At 32.7% G+C, this 17419-nt stretch overlaps 1 long non-coding RNA gene across 1 annotated transcript; it reads right to left on the bottom strand.

Moving 5' to 3' along the window:
* Positions 1–2217: 2217 nt before the first annotated feature.
* LOC127713922 (uncharacterized) lies at positions 2218–4706 on the bottom strand. Its single transcript, XR_007987540.1, has 2 exons — positions 4347–4706; positions 2218–2703 (listed from the first exon to the last, which is right to left on the bottom strand). It is a non-coding gene; the product is annotated as an uncharacterized LOC127713922 (long non-coding RNA).
* Positions 4707–17419: the final 12713 nt, after the last annotated feature.

The following is a 17419-nucleotide window of genomic DNA, read 5'->3' on the forward strand; positions in this document are numbered from 1 at the left end:
ATAAAAAACCGGTTTTTGGATTATTGGAGCCAAGAGACTCATTTTTCAACTTATTAGAAGCTGAGTGCTCTGTCGCAAGCTTCGTGGTCAAGAAGAAACACAGAAGATGGCTGATTTGCCTCAGGACCGTCTAACTCCTGGACCACCCTTTTCTGCTGTAGGAGTGGACACCTTTGGTCCGTGGAACATAATAACTCGTAAAACACGTGGTGGAGCTGCTCAGAGTAAGCGATGGGCGATAATTCATTGATTGATTGATTGATTGTTGGTTGCTTAACATTTACTCTTTGTTGCTGTTTGATTTTTTTTTGGGTGGCTCAGTATTCATACATATCGCTATTGTGTTACAGTGCTATGGTCATTTTGTACTCTTGCCTTCAAATTTGGCTTATGGATTTATCTTTAAAGTTTTTATTTGCCATTTTGTGTTTCTCTGTTGAAATAGTTTAAAATTTTTTTTTATAGTAATTAAGATTTTAAAAAAAATAATGGTGACTGTGATACATTGTACCCCACATTTTGATATTTTGACATATCATGTCTGTTTGCTTTGCTAAAAAAATGTTGTTAATATAATGAAATTCTATGTCTCTCATACGAGTGAGATGCTGTGTCTCTCATACGAGTGAGAAGCCTAGCTATCTGTAAAACCAAGGGAAAGACGTAAGGGGCCTTAGTTAAATGTCCACGGACTTTTCAGAGCTCCCGAAAAAGTAACTGATTTCATAGAAGAACTGTCTTATCAACGTATTTATTGTGATAAATATTTGATAAATAATCTACCTAGAAGTATTTATATCTTGAAGTAATGGTAAAAATGGGTAACGAAGAGTCCTTTAATGAAAACTCTGAAAGAGACCAAACAATAACAAAAATGGCGTCGTATGCGGATGCCTCAAAAACTGAAAATGATAAAAGTAATGCTCAAAACAGTGACAACGGGTTCTCTGCAGCCAAACCCGTATTTATATTAGAGACTGATCTCTTCGGAACTATAAAACCAAAACCTGTAGACTTTTTAAATCATGCTCAGTTGTACAGTGACTTTGGCCATGTAGTGGAAGACAGCCATTTGAAAGGTCTTCAAAGGGTTAATGGAATGTGGCGGGTTTATCTTGATAGTGAGTCAGATAGGGAACATTTGATAGCTAATGGTCTCACTATCAGGAAAAAACACATACATGTATATGATAGAAACCCAAAATTTGTAGTTAAAGAACACATCAGCTACTTACGCATCCGGATAAAAAGCGTACCCTTATCAGCAGACGACAACCAAATTGGTAGAAATCTTGAGACCGAACATAATCTCAAAATTCACAACTTCAATCGGGAAAGGCTACGTATCAACGGATTTCTAGCCAACTGTCAAACCGGAGACCGGTTATTGATGGTAAGTCCAGTACCTGGTATACAGCTACCTAGATTCATGAGTATAGGAAAATACAAAGCGCTACTCATCCAAAAAGACCAAATTGTAGTAAATCCTTATGCTAAATGCAACAAGTGTTTACAGACGGGACACAAACAGGAGACCTGTGACAATGACTGGGTGTGCAACTCCTGTGGCAAATCAGGTCATAAAGCCAAAGAATGTCAACAACCGATGGACGATCCAGCAGCAGATCAAGATCAGAATTGTGATTCTAATGTTCCTGATAGTGTACCTGAAGCTGCTAACGTTGATAACGTTCAAGATGAAACTAAAGATAAGCAACCTGCAAGTGAAAGTAGTGATGATTCAAATGATGACAGCGAAGATGATGAACAACAATTAGTAGTCTCAAAAGAACGTAAACAAATTACTACGAACAATGAGCAGACAAACAAAAAAGACGAAAAGACAAATAAAAAAAAAAATCAAACAAAAATAAATCAAACAAACAAAATCTGCCCAAGTCAGCTTCTGGACCCATGGATCACTATATGAACTTTAAAGATCCTAAAACTCCAAGCCAATCAACTGGGAAAAGGCAAGCAATAACACCGATCGATGAATTACATAAACGAGTAGTAGAGCCGACAAAACAGAAGACAAATCCCTAACCAGTGACCTAGTTAACTTAAATGTACAGTAGTGTGTTTTTCAATGCACAGTTTTTGTGCATATGTATATATGTTAGTTGTATTTTTATCTTAACTGAAAAATGTGAAAAAAATAATTCATTGTGTGATACAATAATATTAGATTGTATACACTCTGTAAGGAAAAATATATTAAATGTTGATATGAAATATTTTAATATGATTATCATGAAAACAAATGAACATGATCAAATAGTTGATCCATTGAAAGTTATTATCATCTTTTTAGTAACCAAGAATCAATTCAAAACACGTGTAAATCCCAATCTGAAGGGTTCCAGTATGATTGGTAAATTGATTAACTGTAGCTGCGTTCCACATCACTAAGTTGATGAAATCACTTCCTTGAAATATAAAATCCGTGTTAATAAATGTCTCAATTCCTCACATACATGTACCAGGAATAACTTTAAAACTGAACAAGATCGGCCATATACATGTACATTATCTCACTAAGTTCACCTGGACACAATTAGTATCAATTTTAAAGATTGGCATATTAAAAACACCACTATTGCCTTAGGTACCCAAAAACTGAAAATTAGTTCCTTCTATATAGTTCGTGTATTTTTTGTACAAGCTACTTCCACATCCATGGTGATTGCCACTCTAAAATACCTGAAAAGAATTGAAACATATGTAAATAAAAGTTATTTGTTTGTTCTTTTACAATATAGTTTATATCAAACGCACACATCAATAAACAACCATTTAAGTAGGTCAATCAATGTAGTCGTCAATGTAAACATGTATCGTCTGTCAAACACAAAATATCTGCAACTATATTTAAATGTTCAAAAATATTTTCTCTTTTTAATTTGCATTATCGTCATACATGTGACATACCTAATTAAAAACAGTATAACTACAGTTATATTCATGCAGACCCTATTCCAAAAATCCACAAATTTCTCGGTTTTCACCGAATCTAAAAATAGATTACTCGATAAAACAATTCAGAGATCGATGGGAATCATGATAGCGTCTTTCCTGATTATTGGAAAAGTGTATAGTTATTTGAATGATATATTTGTATATTTAAATACACTTAAGCTTTGTTATTCTTATATTAGATACATAGTATTGATATGTAAACAAACAAAATTTAGCTCGAAAGTGGTTAGCAAAATCAAATCTGTTATTTATTTTATGTTACACTGTTATAATGGTCATTTCTTACAACTATCCCTCTTTATAATGATATTTTTATTACTATATTGTGTCTTTGAAAAAAAGAAGTTAACAGTGCATTTAACCTTGTGTATATACAAACATGTAAAGAATGTAATAAGGCATGTTGTTCTAATAATAGTCTCATAAACATGTACTATTGGGTGGGTTATTACACTAATTATGAGTACCATAATTGTACAGTTACATTTAATGTATAAAAGTGAACAGTTCCTAGGTAAAAACAATGAGTGACAATATACATATTATATCCTTAAACTGTCAAGGTTTAGGACAGAAAGAGAAAAGAGAGAGATTATATTTGTGGAATAAACATGAAAAATGTAATATATTATTTATACAAGAATCCCATCTAATAGAGAAAAATGAACATATTATTAATAGTGAAGTAAAAGGTAAATTTTTTCATCGCTATGGAAGTTCCCAATCCAGAGGCGTTTCAATAATGATTAAAGACAGTTTAAATTATAAGCTAATAAATGAAGTTAAAGATAATGATGGGAGAATTATTTTGATCAACATTGAAGTTAACGATAACATTTTTACCTTAATAAATGTACATGCCCCCAACATTCATACTAACAGAAATATTTTTTTTAAAAGCGTAAATAACATCATAGAAAATAATCGCTTAGGTATCTTAATTTTAGGAGGGGACATGAATGAAACCCTATTAAAGATAGATAGGAAATCAAATAGCTCTCATAAATACTACAAACCAGTAAATAGTCTTAAACAGCTCATTAAAAAAACAAATTAATAGATTTATGGAGGGAAATAAATCCAAACAAAATTCAATTTACATGGAGAAGGAAAAACAATACGAATATAACAAGTAGAATAGACTTCTTTTTGATCAGTCCAGACATAAGGCCACACGTAATCAATTCTGATATAAGACCTGCTATGATATCACATACTGATCACCAAGCCATTTCGTTAAAAATAAGACAAAATCCCCATGGCAGAGGAAGAGGTTTCTTTAAAATAAATAATAGTATTTTAATAGATGATAATTATAAAAACCATATAAACAACCTTATTTTAAAATATAAAGAAAAGGCACGTACCAGAGATTCTAGAGAGATTTGGGATATCTTCAAATCTGAAGTAAGGGACATAACTGTAATGTATTGTAAATACAAGTCATCTGAAAAGAAAAATAAAATAAAAGATTTAGAAATGAACTTACAAAGATTAAATAATAAAATTAATCCTTCAAAAGAAACTAAAGATGAAATAGAAAAAATTGAAAAAAATCTAGGAAATCTTTATAAAAATGAAGTTAAAGGTGCACAAGTAAGATCCAGAGTCAAATGGTTAGAAGAATGGGGAAAAAAAAAACAAAATTCTTTTAAGGTTTAGAAAAATCAAGACAAACAAAAAAAAATATTTCGGCATTGAAAGATAAGCAAGACAAAATCATAACAGAGCCATCAGAAATTTTAAATATATAAAAATGTTACTGTGAAAATTTATATAATAGTACAAATCCAGATGTTAATAATATTAAGCAATATGTTGAAGAAACAAAAATTGATCATAAATTAACTGATAACGAGAAAAGCTCTCTAAGCGGCAACATCTCAATAGAAGAATGCACAGAAGCCATTTTTAATATGAAGCTAAACAAATCACCAGGTATAGATGGTCTAAGTGTTGAATTCTATCGCGCATTCTGGGATAGTATAAAAGAACTAGCTGTAGAAGTTTTCAATAAGTGTTATGAGAAAGAAGAATTAACAACATTACAAAAAATAGGAATAGTATCTTTATTGTACAAAAAAAAGGACCCACTATCCCTAGACATTTATAGACCTATAACTTTACAAAATGTAGACACCAAATTAATAGCCTATACTGTAGCCCAACAGTTAAAACCTGTTTTATCGAAAATAATAAATAGTGATCAGAATGGATATGTAAAAAATAGGTACATTGGTTTCAATATCCGACAAATTCAAGATATCATAGATTACTCTGAAACTTTTAATATAGATGGTGCTTTATTATTTATAGATTTTTCAAAAGCTTTTGATTCGTTAGAATGGTCATTTATGTATGAAGCTCTTTTAAAATTTGGTCTCCTGCATTCCTTTATTTAAATGGGTTAAAACTTTATATAATGGTGTCAAAGGTTGTATGCTCAATAATGGGTGGATTTCTGAAACCTATAGCATCTTTCGTGGTATTTGACAAGGGTGTCCCTTGAGTTCGATTACTTTTGTTATAGCTGTAGAGATTCTGGCATGAAGAATAAGACAAGATACAGGTATTAAAGGATTTCAAATCAAACTTGATTCTAAAACACATAGTCTTAAAATGTCACAACTTGCAGATGATTCTACACTTTTTCTTAAATCAAAACAAGAAATAAGCCTGGCATTAAATTTAATTGAAGAATTTGGAACTCTTTCTGGTCTTAAACTTAATAAATCAAAAACTGAAGGAATATGGCTAGGTAAATTAAAACATTCTAAAGATAAATATGAAAACATTAGTTGGAATAAAAGCCCCATTAAAAGTTTAGGTGTATATTTAGGAACTTATTAAGTTAAATGCAATAAATTAAACACAGAAAATATTTTGAGGAAGTCAGAAAAAGCAATATCAAATTGGAAGAAAATAAAGCTTACAATGATTGGGCGAAAAACAGTAATAAAAACATTAATTATACCAAACATAACCTTTTTAGCATCAGTAACCAATTTATCGAGAGACTTTCTAACACAATTTAAAAAACTAATATTTAACTATATATGGCAAAACAAAAATGAGAATAGAGATCTACTATATGTAATGATTATCAGGAAGGAGGTTTAAAAATGATTGATATAGATAGTTATATAACATCAATTCATATATCTTGGGTTAAAAGGTTAACAACAGAAGAATTTTCAAATTGGAAGGTTATACCTTTATATTACTTTAACAAATTTGGAGCTAACTTCGCTCAATTTAACATGAACCCTGAAAATATATATGACATACCAAATTTAAAAAAAACTATGCCAGAATTTTATTTAGAAATATTAAAAAGTTGGTATAAAGTACATAATAGTTCCAAGATAAGCAAGGGGTTAAATTTCAAAAGTGTAAGACAGCAATTCATTTGGGGTAATCAATCAATTAAATTAAATGGTAAAAGTCTTGTTTTTCCAAACTGGATAGAAAGTGACATTTTTTTTATTAATGATATCATAGATAAACAATGTAATATCTCCCAAAAATTAATCTTAAATAAATTGAAAGAAAAATCAAACTGGATAGCAGAACTTTCTAAACTAAAATCTGCAATCAAAAAGGAATGGAAAATCATGTTAAAATCAAATCAATCAATTTCAACTAAAGTTCAAATAGACAGAAATCTTTACTTAGAAGCAAAAAACAAGGCCAAATCAATTTGCATTAAAAAATTAAAAGCTAAAGATACATATAATTATATCAAAGGTATAGAAAGTGACACACCTATTGGCTTCATAAAATGGAAATAAATATTCAATCTAAATTCTTCAAATCATACACATGATATATTAAACTTTACATTTCACCAGTTACATGATAACAAACTAAAAATGTTTAGGTGGAAATTGATCAATTATATATTACCATGTAAGCAACTGCTTTATCAATGGAAAATAATGAAGGATAATCAATGTCATATATGTCACCAAGTAGAAAATTATGATCATTTTTTTAAAAAGTGTGAATTTTTACAAGAATTTTGGATTAAAGTTGGGTTACTACTTGATAAAATAAAAATAGGTACACATATTTTATCAATACTAACTTAATACTTGGATACAAAATTCATGACAGTTCATATTTTGATATTAATGTGTTGTTAACAATTGTTGTATTTGCTGTTTACAAAAGTAATTATGCATCAGAGTTAAAACACAAGTACATAGATGTATATAGTGTTTTTAAATTAGAATTCTTAGAATGGTATGAAAATAGTATACTCTTAGAAAGAAGATGTAGTAAATCTTTGAAAGATACATTTAAATATATCTAATTAACCGCAATGTAATTCAATAAGAGAGGTGTGCAAGTACTCATGGTTGAGTAGTTGTGTGACAGGGAGTGTGAGTGTGCAAGTTTTGTGACCATGTTTTTGTGTAAGTATATGTGTGTGTCTCTGTTTATGTGAAAGTTAAGACATTATACTCGTAGAGCAACACTATGTGTCTCATTTATGTTTTATGTATACTGTTTCTCTGTTTACACGAAACGATTGGCAATACTTTAAACAAAGTATCAACAAAAACTCATTCTTTATCCATGTTTTTGATCATGTAAACTTACCATCAGAATGTCATCAATGATTGATATATACTCATAATGCTTCAAGTTTTCAGTATTCTGTAGCTTGTACAAGTTATCGTTAAAAAAAAACAAAACAGTTATTTCATTAAATTTAAAACTTACCAAATTAAGTTAAGAATATTCCAACACACAAGAATGAATAAAATACACGTGTTCGAGATACATAATAAACATCTATACCACGTGATATACAATTAAAATAAGTAGAAAAACGTAAACAGAGAGAACGTATGTTTTCCGGATTTGTGGCTATGCAGATTTTGTAAACTATATCGATTGTAATATTCTATTAACCACTTTTGAAACTTATAATAAGTTTATCTTGTGAATCCCCTGGTTCATTTGATAACTCACACAGGGATAAACCTATTGGGATAGTTGTACCTTTTAGGGTATTTGTTAACAACCAATTGTACAATAAACTGAATAATTACTAAAAAAAAAAAAAAAACCAGGTTTAATCTACCATTTTCTACATAAGGAAATGCTTGTACCAAATCGTCCTGAACATGCATGAAATATTTGCCACTGGACGTTAAGCAACCAACAATCAATCAATCAAAGCTTGTACCAAATCAAGAATATGACAGTTGTTATCAATTCGTTTGGTGTGTTTGAGATTAAGATTTTTTCATTTGCTTAATGACTGTCCGATCTCAATTTTACTTATATATTTCATCTGTAATAAGCTACATGTACCAAATCTCCGTCCTCTACCTCGCTATGCATGCTGCTGACTATATAGAAATACAGAATTGGTAGCCTGATCATTTTTTTCACATAATAATTTTAAGACTTCGAAGACCAATTCTGATTCATATGTATTACACTTTTAATAACCGGAGACATTTATTTCATTACAAACATGATTGAATTGTTTAGAAATAAATCAGTTACGGATATCAATTTTTCCAGTTACGTATATCATTGACAATTTATTTACTTCAGGTACCCATATCATCACGATATTTTAGATGGCTGTTTTCTCCCTTTAGCGTTTGAATTATGAAAAAAACACTTACTATTTCAGTTTCAAATTTAGTTATACGTTAAAAAAGACACGAAATACTAAAGAATAATACATTGTCATTACATTGATTGATTGTTGGTTGCTTAACGTCCAGTGGCAAATATTTCATGCATATTCAGGACGAGAACAAATTAACAATAAATACAATAGGTAGGTTCTGTAATAGAGGCGTATGGGGTTGAGGTCGGAGAAATTTAGACTGCCACGGGAAATGAGGGTATATTGGATAGGGACAGAAATTTAGCCTTGCAACAGGCCACCTACGGACCCCTCAAAGAGTTGTTGCAAGGGTTCTTAACGTGCAAAGAGCGTGGCACTCTCTTTACACGAGGCATCGGATTTAACGTCCCCATTCTGACCGGACGTGGCTGCAAATTTGTACATCCCGCACAGCCAAACGGACGCCCCACTTTGACGAGGGTTTTACCGCCGGTCGGAGGAAGACCAATGGTGACCATACTTCTATTCCCCAGTCACCCTTGGGGAAGATTGTCATTACAAAATTGACAAAAGAAAATTTAATATTGACCAGAAACATCGTCCGCCATCTTTGGATATGCAGTTACGGAGATCACATTTACCCCAGTGAAAGTCATTCAAAAAATAATTCACAAATGGCGACCTTGATTGACATGGTAATATATCCTGGGGCATATGACAAGTCTTCTTAACAAATGTTCCGAACGTATTCAAATTCCATAGGTGGAATGCCCAAATAAGGTGAATATGGGCGTTAACAATCATAAGATACACCTTGATTAAAAGCAACGTGAAGTGGAAATTTTATAGAAGAAATAAATTTTAAATTATAAACGGTAAATCGACGAGCATACAAGACAAGAACAGACAGATCTGGTATAAATGATTATGAGGATTACGATTTTTCTTTATCCTGAAGTTGTAATGTCATTCCTTAAAACAAACTAAGAGGACTAGTATAAAAAATTGTAAAATCTAGTACTGTCTTAACGACATACGACAAGTCTGAAATAAGCCGCTTGGAAAGACAACATTGAAATTAGTAATTGCTAAGAATGGCAAAATTTACGACGAGATGTTTATTGTTGTACAGGAAACATATCGGTCTTTTGATGTTGTCCCATCAACATAAAATTTTATAAATTACAATGAATCTATAAAGTTTGCTTTGAGATCAGAATATTGTCGTAAAAATAGCTAAAAATAATGCGTTACAGAATAAGAAAGAATCGGGGAAACGCTAAGAATTTTGCGTCATTTTTTCAGACCTTCAGCGGCTCTCAGACCCCTCGCCGAAAATTCGTCGAAGATTTCAATAATTAAAAAAGAATATTTTTTTGTACTTGAGCATGTTATGTTATGGTTATTATTTTTATTTATTTATCATCATTTGTTTTTATTTAGAAAAATGTGGTATGAAAAAAGGTGCCATATAAAGCTATGTCTTTGATTCAAATAAATTTCTGTGTGAGTGGTTTGCCACAGGGAATAACATTTAAAGAACCAGGCAGCTACTCAACTTTTGTAATGGAAAATATAAGCAAAAAAGACCATTATATACATGTTGCAAAAATGTAATTTGTTTGTTGTTTTTTTCTCGAAAAGATGGCTTGCAAACATAAATTGAATGACAAAATACAGGCCAAATTGGAATTTTCTTATTAACTATACAAGTCATTCGAGAAATATTTTGAGAGATTATACTTCTATAACGTTAAATTCTTTCATAAACTGCTTTTGCTTTTATTTTGTGTAATTTAATCCTAACCAGGATATATCATATACCATATCCATAGCTGAAAATATTCCTTAAATGACTTGCATAGTTAGATAAAGCTTCCAAGCATTTAACACTGCATGGTTTCATAGTTTGCCACCCTCCAAACAAAATATCATCGCAACAGAGAAATATAGCTCCCATGGCCCCTTGAAAACTTTATGCAGGAACAGGCAGTTCTATAAGCCAAGTGATTCTATGGTTTCTGTGATAGACAACTTAGTTCCTGCTGGAACAGAAAGGGGAAAGTTGTGGTTCCCAGCAGAAGGTTCAAGAGGAAAAGGTGGAGGAGGTTGTTTCACAACAACCGACAAAAACAGTTGCTCCGCAACAGGAGAATGAAGTGGTTGTCTCGACATTATTCTATTAGTTGCAAATAAAAACGTGATGCAATGGAGACACAAGTTGAACTACAAGTCATAGACAAAGAATTCAACACAGAATCAAATTAAATTCAAAGCAATCATGGATCCTCAATATATAGAAATTATATCTCAATAATTAAACTTCTGAATATTGACACAGAAAAGATGAATTAAATTGAACATAAATTATTTGTTTACAAAATATAAAAAAAAAATGTTTTATTTTTTATATGTTACAGATACAAAAATATATATATATTTTCAGTACAAAATTAAAAATGGAAATTTACAATACCAAGTCTGGAAAGAGCAGATTCAGGGAAATAAGAATCCCAAGTCTCGAGAGATCTGATGAAGGGAAATTCACCCGTGTAATAGAGAAAACACATGGTAAATTGAATTTTACCTTCAAATTTGAGGTGCTACGATGTAAGGATGTGAAATTTGAATGAATACATTTTAATCAGAAGTAAAATAGCAGTATTTTCTGGAATCTAGGTAATCCTATTTTTTTTTAATTGATGTTTGACACTTTGATTACTACTGATGTTGATGTTGTCAATTACATAACACATTCCATCAATGTTGTACTAGTATTTAATTACTGCTTGGTTTTGGTTATAATTTATTTATTTATGAATGGAATGCACATTTATACCCTTAGGGGTTGAAGGCATATAAACAATACAATACAAATATGTACACAATGATCTGGAAGCATCATCTTGACCAGTGTATATAGTAGTGATCCTAGTAGAATAATCTACTTGTTAAATCGGTGATGGTGGGATTGGACCAAAGGTTATCTTTTTAGGGTCATATGCTATAATCCCAGGTACCTAATTCTCTCTATTTCCAAATTGTTGTAATTGTGTATCATTAATTCCGTAGAGGCGTTCAGAAATCGCGATTGTTGCCGTATTTCAGGCAATAACCACGCCTCTGATAAACTTCATCGGCTATTTTACCGCCACTGCGAAACTGGACCTTTCAATAATAATTAAGCTCGTCAAATTCTAAGATTTTAAGATTTGGTGGAATCGATCTTACCATGCACGACCACATGTATATGAAAATAATTTTGTTGTCATCGGTACATTCAAATTAACGACTTTCGATAAATAAAATACCATATAGATACCAGGGACACTTTATGTACCAGGGCTTACAGGCTCCAAAACCTAAAGGGTCCCAATTCACCATGTAAAACTCTGCTTCCTTTTTTGTCACTCCGTTTTCTCTTCTGGGGAAACAGCTTTTGCCTTTTCCCTCTTTCTCTTTCTATTCAAACGTTCCCGTTGTTGAGATGTAAATTTAAACGGTGATAAGCTGTGAGGTTTTTTACCTGTTGTAACATAACAACATAATAGATAAAAGATAATTTATGAATGAAGCCGAGTTATTGAGTCACATAAATCTAATAAGTACCACAGAGCAGAGCGAGTCGAAACAAGTAGTTGGAATATTTTATTTCAAAAAATTCATATGAATCGTGAGAAACATGTGATTTAATATATATTATATATATCTTTACTTGAACTACATTGTTATCTATTATCAACCGGAAATTCATTTTTTTTGGGTATGACATAAGTGTATTATGTACCGAGACTGATACACAATTTTGAGTAATAACCAACATTTATTTATTTTTGTTCTTATTTCATATTGAACAAGATTAGGACTGCCACTGGAAAATGAGGGTATATTGGATATGACCACAAAATTTGCATTGCAACAGGCCACCTATGGACCCCTCAAAGAGTTGTTGCAAGGGTTCTTAACGTGCAAAGAGCATCTCAGATGGTAGGATTTTCGCATATCAATTGAAAGTCCATAAAGCGTACACTTCAAACATCAAATTGACGTCCACAAAAAACGAGTTGGGTGGGGTCATAAAGTGTAAAGAGCGAAAAGTTTCAAAAGGTATTCTTGTCATATATCAATCGGAAGGTCGTGCAAAGTACATTACGAAAACATCAATTTTATAAGAAAGACCTTTTTCATAATTTCAGGAAAAAAGTATAAACGCAAAGATTTTAAAAAAGAATACGTACACAAATATTACCTTGATAATCATATTACAGCACCGGGAGAGTTTTGTTCGTGTGAAAAATGCAATCAAAAATTTTCTAACCAAACGTCCGTGATGAGACACATTGATGTCGTTCACAGTCACGAAGAATCGTGTGTGAGCTATGCACCGTGTCTTTTAAATATAGAGCAAATTTAAAATTGACACAGGAAAACAAAATATCAGTAATGTGATAAATACAATGAAACTATCTAACTATATACTTGCTCTGTATGCCAGTATTTCCACCTTCCAGAAGAGACTGAAGTTGAATGAACAAATATCATAGCAACTAGAAAATCATTTTTCTAGCCGGATTCAATCGTACTCATTAATTATTTAATTTCCTCAGTTTATTCAACTTCATTATTTTTATTTGATATTGATTTTACATGTTGTACTCTTCAAGTAAAGAGAGTGCAAGTTTTTGATTGAGAATTGGTGGTGGTGTATAAAACGACATCGTCTAACCACACATGCTTGAACTTAAACTTACAAGTTTTGAAAAACAACTTTATGGCAGCAAACAGCACTGTTACAAGTTGGTATCAGCACTCATAAAGGAAGTCAATACTGTTTCGATGCAAGTGCGTCTGGTAGAGAAGCCGAGCCTTGCCCGTTGCCAACGTACCAAGGGAAAGTGGTCACAGGAACGCCTTTCTTCACTCTGGTACTAGCTGCAAGATGGTACCATCACAACCTTCTTCTTACTTCGTGCTGTCTGGCACATGCAAGATATTCTTGTGCCAGAGCCAGACGAAGACACCGACATATTCATTTAACATCCAGTGAACTGTATTACTTGCATTGTGTTAGTACATGCGCGTCTTCATCAATAATGTGTTCATCACATTAATTTTTTAAATGTTGAATTTTAGTATTATTTATACAAGGTATAGTTGTTATCCTTGCCCCAAGGGTAAAAAATAAGGCAAATGAGTACTGTTTATACAGATGCCCAGATACCGGTGAAACAATGGTGCAATGCGACCAATGAAAAGAGTGGTTTCACCTTATCTGTGTAGATTTATCAGTAGAGGAGGTAGACATAATAGATATATATATATATGTTTGCCCAAACTGTAAACTTATAAATAAGCCACTTCCTGTCCCAGATAGGGGTGGAGAGCCAAGTGTACAATAAGTCACCATTATTAACCTTTCCCTTTTATCTTTTCAGTATGGCAAGTTATTCAGAAGGGAAGGTTGATGGAAACAACAACATGAAGAAAGAATCAGTTGTTGAGAAACCCAGTATGAGTAGAGGCATGACGGTGGAAAGGGGAGGTGAGACGTACTATAAAGATGTCCTTGGTATATCTAAACAGTCAGAATAGAGAACACAAATAATTGATATCAACAATGCTATCACCTCCTACCGACTAATAATATTGATTAATGATTCCTTTAAAGCTAAGTCTTGGAAGGGAAGACAATATGACCTGTGTACAGCCACCAGACTTCATGATAACAATAGCAATTATCGATAATAAGGGTATTCTAAATGTAGTAACTAACATACTTTCTTTTGTAACATTTTTTTAAGTTGGATAAAGGTATCAATGACTTTTAAATAGACATTTGATATGATTTAGAAAAACAGAACCAGAAATGAAACCAGTTTAAAATATACAAAACATACAAACTCAAGTGAAGATCACACATACACATAGAGAAAAAAAATTCATTCACAGAAGTACAATAAAGAACATGTATGAAAAGAGGTGTTGAAGATTTGAATTTGTTTTAAATTTTTCTATAATCTCCTTACAAGTCCAGTTAAACAGTCCATTCTATAATGAATTTTTCAACATTGAGTGTTTGTATATCACAATTTTGCAAAGGGGTCGTTTGAGGGTTAAATTGCAATGATTTTTTTAACGTTGTTCAAACGAAATTATTTTCCCAACAACCACAGCAACCATTGCAAAGAACGATGAACATATTTTCAACAACATATTAGACAGTAACTGATAATAAACAACCAAAACAAGAACCAATTACCAAAGATGCTTGCCCGATTAACTGTCCAAATCAAGAAGAAATTATTTGGGGCCAGTTATCAACCTATAAACAAATAATCATTTACGTAGCAACAGATAACAGTATCATATACATGCAAATATATGTGTCGCAATTTCTACAATACGCAATATTATGGTAGAATTGATTTAATACAATACAGCAAATTAGACTAATAACCGCAGTCTACAAGCCATTTTGAAAATATGTATTAATCAAGACAATAAAACATTTGTAAAAATGTATTTATTGAATTGATTGATTTTTATACACTGTTAATTCCCCAAAGTAAAGAGCAAACCACATTTGTTTTCTATTTTGTATAAAGCAAGCTGGAATACTAATGTTCTGTAGAACAGTAGATCTTTTGACGAGATAGTTTTCTGGAAGTTAAACATTGAGAAAATGAATGGTAGAAATTTGTATATTGTTGAGCACAGATGCCTCGGGCAAAGGTTACGGTGGCTATTTGTTGAAAGTCACAGACGAAGAAATTGCGGGTAGTTGGAACGATGTAGAAAAATTTAAAAGTTCCACTTGGTAGGAACTTGACGCATTTTATCGAGTACGGCAGTTTAAATCTATGTCTATACAAGGACACACGGTTAAGTGGCACACATATAATACGAACGTTGTTAACATAATAAAAAAAGTAGTTCAAATACTCTAGTATTAAAGCAGTTCAGTTTACAAATATAGGCTTACGTTTATTAATTGAACAATTTAGATTTGATAAATAAATTTACTGAAAACAATATAGCAGAGGTTAATTATATGTTTGCTTTTTAACTACAAAAAGGAGATATGGTATGATTGCCAAGCAGATGTGTATGTTCTTACTTTTACTACATGTATTAAATTTTGACTAGAAAAGATTGCATGCATGATCCCCTAAGGTATTTTGTTGATTGTTTTTCATTTTTCAGACATCTTGCACACATGAATGGGATGAGTGTGAAGAAATGTCAGTCCGCGGTCTATCCTTTACACATGTGCCTGCGGCAAAACTCACCAAAAACACAAAAAATTCACCAAAAACACAAAAAAACTCACCTGTGTTAACTGGACCAGAAACTGTTTCACCTTTAATATCAACAGTAGTTTCACCTAACAACCCACCTATTGTTTCACCTGCAATCACACCAGTTGTTTCTCAATCTTCATCAAGCACCATGTCTTCAGTGTCATAAAAAAAAACGAGAAGGAATTTGAAACAGCAAATGGTGTCACTTTCAGGAAAGATGTGGTGTGTATTGCAATTTACAAATCACCCTGTGACTATGCTGAAGTCACACGAGTCTGGAAGACCAAAGTGGACTTTGAAAAGACTTCCAAGGGACTAATCAGTTAGATGCTTTCAGGACATTTACCGTACAAAGATTGATTGTTGGTTGCTTAACGTCCAGTGGCAAATATTTCATGCATGTTCAGGACGAGAACAAGTTAACTATAAATACAATAGGTAAGTCTTGTTATACTAGAGCCCATTCCTGATGATGGTCGGTCAAATTTGAACTGCCACTGGAAAATGAGGGTATATTGGATAGAGACAGAAATTTTGCCTTGCAACAGGCCACCTACGGACCTCTCAATGAATTATTGCAAGGTTCTTAATGTGCAAAGAGCGTGGCACTCTATTTACACGAGGCATCGGATTTAACGTCCCCATTCTGTCCGGACGTGTTTGCGGACTAAATACAATCCGCACAGTCAAACGGACGCCCCACTTCTGTACGCGTTTTACTGCAGGTCGGGAGAAGACCAAGTGACCATATTTCGTTTACCTAGTCAGCCTTGGGGGTCATCTTTGAAAACCTATAAATTAATTCAGAAACAAATTATCCAAAAACAGGGACACGGTATTGTAGAAAATACTCCCTTCAATCACACATATGAAAGGGGAACCCATAAGGTTTTTATTTTAATTTTTACTTGCAATTCTCATGAAAAATTGTCCCGATTGATTGATTGATTGTTGGTAGCTTAATGTCCAGTGGCAAATATTTCATGCATGTTCAGGACGAAAACAAGTTAACAATAAATACAATAGGTAGGTCTTAATTGTCATGATAGAGGCAATTCAGGATGATGGTCGAGGAAGTTTTGATTGATTGATTGATTGTTGGTTGCTTAACGTCCAGTTGCAAATATTTCTTGCATATTTAGGACGAGAACAAGTTCACAATAAATACAATAGGTAGGTTCTGCAATAGATTAAGGGATTAAGGTCGAAGAAATTTAGACTGCCACGGGAAATGAGGGTATATTGGATAGGGACAGATATTTAGCCTTGCAACAGGTCACCTACGGACCCCTCAAAGAGTTGTTGCAAGGGTTCTTAACGTGCAAAGAGCGTGGCACTCTCTTTACACGAGGCATCGGATTTAACGTCCCCATTCTGACCGGACGTGGCTGCAAATTTGTACATCCCGCACAGCCAAACGGACGCCCCACTTTAGCACGGGTTTTACTGCCGGTCGGAGGAAGACCAATGGTGACCATACTTCTATACCCCAGTCACCCTTGGGGGGAGGAAGTTTTGACTGCCACTGGAAAATGAGAATATT

Source organism: Mytilus californianus, unplaced genomic scaffold (assembly GCF_021869535.1).
Source record: "Mytilus californianus isolate M0D057914Y unplaced genomic scaffold, xbMytCali1.0.p SCAF_89, whole genome shotgun sequence".
Taxonomy (NCBI): Eukaryota; Metazoa; Mollusca; class Bivalvia; order Mytilida; family Mytilidae; genus Mytilus; species Mytilus californianus.